A 5,931-nucleotide genomic window follows, 5' to 3' on the forward strand; every position below is an offset into this window, starting at 1 on the left:
CCTAGTTAGGCTGGACAGAGATGGGTTTGGTGAGGGAGTTTGTCAATTTGAATCTGAGTTTCACATGAAGTCTTTTAAATAAGATTTTTACCTTGTCACTAAACTATCCAGTCCAAGCACCCAGTGGCCTCTGGTGACTGTGAACTTAATCTTCAGTTCTGGGAAATGTGAACGAATTATGATCTACTTCCTGGGATCGGTTTTTATGTTCTTCTGTTGTTATTTTTGATTGTTTTGTTTTTTGGTTCTTTGTTGGTCATGAGCCCTGAGCAAAAACTTTCCCTAGTTCTAGTTTCTACAATTTAATTTTAAAAAATTCATCTTACAATTGCTTCAGAGACACTAGAATTTCTCACCCTCTTCCCCAACTATTATAATCAATCTTAAGTGTACCCTTCATCTTTTTTCCTTCTCCAAGGCTTTTACTGATAGCATAATCCTGTAATCTCAACCCCGGGAAGGCTGAAGTGGATCCTTGAGCTCATTCAAGGCTGACCTGGGCTTTGGCAAGAACCCAGCTTAGGACACATGCAAGGTGATCTTACCTTACATCCTGTGCTTGGACTTCGTCCTGTTCAAAGTTTTCAGTGGATGCTAAGTGATCCTTCGCTTCCTCTGAGGAGTGGAGCACTTTCAAATGCACCTCTAGATAGATAGTTTTATTCTCTGGTGAGGGTTACTGGAGTTTTCCACCCTGCCTGAAGGGTAAATCTCATCTCAAAGGGAAGAAGGCAGATGGATGTGTCCAGAGAACCATCACAGTTGCTTCAGAGACACTAGAATGGGCGAGTCCTGTGGCTGCTGGAAGATCTGTCGGTCTTTAATCAGACTTGAGACCAACCCGTCCTTTCTTCATTACCTATATGTCTACCAGTACTCGGGCTACCACTTACGCCATTAGGGGCTTTGTAGGGGTGTTTTGAGATCACCTCTGTGCTGACAAATACATAGTTTTCTTAACATTTGCTCAAACATGTAAAGCTCATTTCCTCTTAAATCCCACCCCACAAGCCCTGGTATTTAGAATTTCTGAAGAGTAATGGCGTGTGTGTGCATGCGTGTATGTGTGTGTGTGTGTGTGTGTGTGTGTGTGTGCGCGCGCGCGTGCGCGCGCGCGTGAACTTTCTGTATCTGGTTTACTAGGTATCTACTATCAGGTGAGTCATTTCCTGGGGTCCTGTTTTCTCCTTTTTAAATCTTTCCCTAAACAATATGTATTACAAAGTTTGGCCTTTCAGTCTATTTGTGCACTGGGATGACAGTCGCTTCATTATATGCTGTTGCCAAGTTAGAATTCAGTGTGTTGATTTGACATCAGTTTGTCCTGAATAAGTTCTAGTTACCAGGGTTTGCATTTTGCACATTAGAAACTTGTTTGTATGCTTTTATTCTTGGAACGTTTTTCTTTAGTTTAGACTACCTCTTACTTTGAGTATTGTGTTTAGGATGTTGAGGTATTAGGATTCTTGGGAACCAGAAAGACTGAACCCACTATCTAGCATAGTATGTATGTTGGTCTATGAATTACGCTTTTTTGATTTGGGGTTGTTTTAACCTACATTGTCAAAACTATAGATCCATACTTAACAGTGATAATGAAGTAGTTGTCCCTCACCCCTATTCCCCCCGACCCCCAACAGGGTTTCTCTGTGTAGCCCTGGCTGTTCTGGAGCTTGTTCTATAAACTAAGCTAGCCTTGAACTCACAGAGATCCTGCCTCTGCATCCCCAAGTGCTGGGATTAAATGCTTGGTTTGTTTGTTTTTAATTTTTATTTTTTTTTAACCCAAAATTTGGCAAGGCTGAAAATGAATCCTATATTCACTGCTAGCCACATTAAAGTTGTTAACAGTTGAGAAGTCTTGTCTGAATTTCCTTGGGTAAAAAGATTCTAGCCAGCTAAATACCCTATTGTGCAAATTCAATTTGCTGTTCTAATTTGCTGTCAGTTACCTGTAATCTATTAAGTTGTAAGGAGGTTGATTATAATGTACTTCAAACAGGCCTGTAGACCATCTACAACTGCATCAATTGTATAGCATTGTTGCCTGGGATTCTTTATTTCACGTACATTCCCAAGTATTAGCTATGGTGATGGCTATAGTCTGGAAGAAAAATATTCAGAAGATTGTTAGCATTCTAGTGAGTATACATGATGACAGCAGTAAGTGGGGGAAGAACAGCAAGTGGCCATGATTGGAGACTTTCTGACTTTGTGGCTTTTAAGTTCTATAGACAGTACAAACCTCTGTATGGACCTTGACTCTCTTATCAGTGACATGAATCATTATTGCGTTATAAAATAACTGACTCAAATTGTCTTGCTGTTGAAGTCTTGAGTTGGGCTCATTATTCATTTACCCTGTTGCCTTGAGCACCTTGGAGTCTCAAGGATGTCTGGTTGTGGTGGCTTTATTGTAAACAGTCTTAGTTTAAGAGGGAACTGTGTCATTTGGGAAGGTGAAAAATGATACTTCCAAGTTCAGGGGAAAGACCTTCAAAAGTAGCATAAGGAGGGAAGCCCTGAGTTAATTCCCCAGTTTAAGAAAGAGTACTTAACAGTGTTTCAGAATTAGATTCTATGGAAGGTGAGGGTGTTGGAGCAGTCCAAATTTGTTATTGTAAACTTGCAGTGGGAGGAATTTTTAAATATACAGATTGGCACTTATTAACAACACTGATAGAGGTTTTAGAATTCTATTTCGGGAAATGATGTTGGTAACACTTCAAAGTTAATTTGTATATGTTTGTAATTTGATTGGTTGTATTCTGTTGCACTCTAGTATTTGAAGGCAAGGGTACTTTGGCTTTTTATTTATTTTTCTAAAGGAAAAATCACTGAAAGAAACATCAAGAGATCTGATCAAGATCCTGAATGTGGCATTTAACATGTCATGGAAATTGCTTTGAATAAATACTAGAGAAAAGGATTAAATAATTGCTGTTTTTGTTATTGTATGAATGGGTGTGATTATACTGAGCTTAATTACATTTATATAAAACAGGTATGAGACTGAAGTGGAATCCTTATTAAATGTGGAAGATGGCCTTTGAGTATTACAGTAGAGATTCAACTAAAAGAGTAAATAAAACTTTGAAACAAATTTGTTGTAAATTGCTTCTACAATCATTGATCTATAAAGCATGCTATTGCCGATCAGTTTTATGTATTAAGACCTATCAGCATGTCTTTTAGTACTTGGTTGACTTCATTTTACATTATAAGATGCTCTCTGTACCGTTTAACATTTCCAGGGCTTATTCTTTCCAGGCAAATTCCATTGGGACTGTTTCCATTGGAGAAGCTTCCTTACAGATTCTTCAAATGAAGCTTACAGCTTTCATGGGGTTTTACTTTGCACTAAATTTTATTTTCTGGAAGATCACTTATGTTTATGATGTAGTGCTTTGTCTTACAATTAAACTCTTCAGCACTCATGCATTTTTTTGCACTGTCTTTTTTTCCCCCAGTGAAGCTGTTCTCTTGGATGAATATCTTTAAATAAAGGTCTTGTTTTTAGTTGAGAAAGTAAGAGAACTGTAATGATTGAACATCACATAAGAACTTGAAATAATGGTTCCTTTGAAAATTTAGAATCTATACACAAGTAGTCAAAAAATTACATTACACATTGAAGATTCAATGAGTTTGATAGAAAGAGGGCTCTTTCAGTTTTCCCCAGAATGTTCACAAGGAAGGCTATTTGGAGTGGCAAGACTTTGTATGGAGCTATTTGCTCTTTGGCTGGTGAATGGTGTCATTAGGTCACTATTTTCAGAAAGCAGTAAATTTAATTAGATGCTTAATGGGAGCAACATTGACCAAGGTCGTCTCAGTAGAGGCAAATCCAGAAAATGAAAGGGTACCTCCATTTTTCTTTTTGAGATAGGGTCTTGCTTGCTACGTATTATTCCTAGCTGCCATGGGATTCATAATGTAGACCACGCAAATCTAGCCTGATGGAGGCATGTTCCTTTAATCAAGGTTTCTCAACCTTCCTGATGTTGCAACCTATATTCCCACATGTTGTGGTGACCTCAACCATAAAATTATTTTTGTTGCTACTTCATGACTAATTTTGGTACTGTTATGAATCATAATGTAAATATCTGATATGCAACCCCTATGAAGGGGCTGTTTGAGCCCTAAAGGGGTCATGACCACAGCTTGAGAACCACTTTACCATTGTGGGAGGCAGAGGTAGATAAAGTGAGTTCAAGGCCAGTCAGGACCACATAGTAAAACCCTCCTTCAAGATTTCTGATTGTAATTCTGAGGCTTAGGAACCAATCTTGACATTTGTTACTGCAGGTGTCTATGAAGTTTATACATGAGAAAGTAGCTGATGTTACTGCCTCCAGAAAGGATATGATGTGGTACAGTTAACATCATCGGGACAGAACAAGTGCCCTGGGCACTCTGAAGGAGTCCTGCCTTTGCTTCTGTAGGTCTCAAATTCCTGAGTTATGAATGCTGGCAGAGAAGTCGTGTAGTGTTGCTGATTGAGTTGGAAAGAAGAGTTGAAGGGAAGAGTTAATGATTTTTATAATTCCAGATTCCTGGACAGCTGAATTCCATGTGCTGAAACTAGAAATAAAGTCAAATTAAGCAGGTTTGTGAAGAAAGGAAGGAAATATAGTTGAGTTAGGGAATTTAAAATTTGAGGTGCTTGCATGATACCCAAGTGGCTGTAGTAACTGGGAGTCGAAAAGCTGGTATTCAGAGGATATCGCTAGAGACGGCAATAAGGGAGTGAAGAAAAGCACCCTGGGGAATTGGAAATGAAGAGACCCGAGAGCCAGACTGTTGTAGACTGCATGACTGTGTTTCATAAGGCCCACTATCCCTCTAGCCTTTGTTGGGTTCCTTCCTCTTACTAGTCCAAGGGTCTCTGACAACTTGGGCTTCTGTCATCCAGGGCGGATGATGGAAATTGTCTTAGAGTTGTTGGGAAGATTAAGAGTTATTGCCAGCACATTGTATGCTGAATAATTTGTCACTGCTTCTCACTGCTGATACAAATGGACCTTGTAGGATCCAGGTCCCAGCTCCTTTGTAACTCATGACATCTAGTGGCTTGTGCCTGTCTTGGCCATTGCTTGAATTTATTTTCCGCTGTGCAGTATGCTACTTATGGAGATGCTGTTTGAGCATGTTGGTGTCATTCTTCCTACTTTCCTTAGGATTAAGGAGATCCTAATGTGAGCTTTTCTTAGTACAGCCATTTGCATGTACAGATGTCGTTCTGTACTGACAGGAGGTCTCTGGTAGTGTGTCCAAGCTGCTTGGTGCGGGGCAGGGGTACAGCTAGTTTGAGACCTAAATGAACAAGGTCTGTGATGTCCTGATATTTAACTTCTTCCTGCTAAGGTTTCTTGTGGTAGCCTAAGCACAAAAACCTGTAAGAGAATCGTTTCTAAACAATGTTCTTTCCTCTAGATTTCTTCAACTTGTACATTCACATTATCTTGAAAAACCCTTAAATTCTGCTTGATTGTGTAAGGAAGGAAGCATTGAGTCTCCTTCAGCCTGGAGCCAGGGCAGCAACCTGTGCTTTTACCATGCTGTGTAATGGAGGTGAGCTTTAAAAACTCAAAATTCAAGATGGGCCGTATAGCTCAGGGATAGCATTTGCTCAGTCTTGGGTAGTATGTGGAAAGTTTTGGGTTTGACCACTAACTCCGGAGTCCTAAAAGAGTCACTGTTCTTTGAGGTTTTCGGCTCTTAGCTCTCTAATATGTAAAATAAGGGATATAAGTTAGGTGATGTTAAAATGCTTACCTTTCTAGTAATAATTATGCTAATGTGTGCTATTAGAATATACATATTTTATATACAGAATTATAAACCATTCTGCCATTAGGCCAGTTTTGTATGGCTTAAGAAATAATGTTAGTGAGATATGTGACAATTTTTCTTACTGTTAGAATT

This window comes from Grammomys surdaster, unplaced genomic scaffold, assembly GCF_004785775.1.
Source record: "Grammomys surdaster isolate TR1022 unplaced genomic scaffold, NIH_TR_1.0 233, whole genome shotgun sequence".
Lineage (NCBI taxonomy): Eukaryota > Metazoa > Chordata > Mammalia > Rodentia > Muridae > Grammomys > Grammomys surdaster.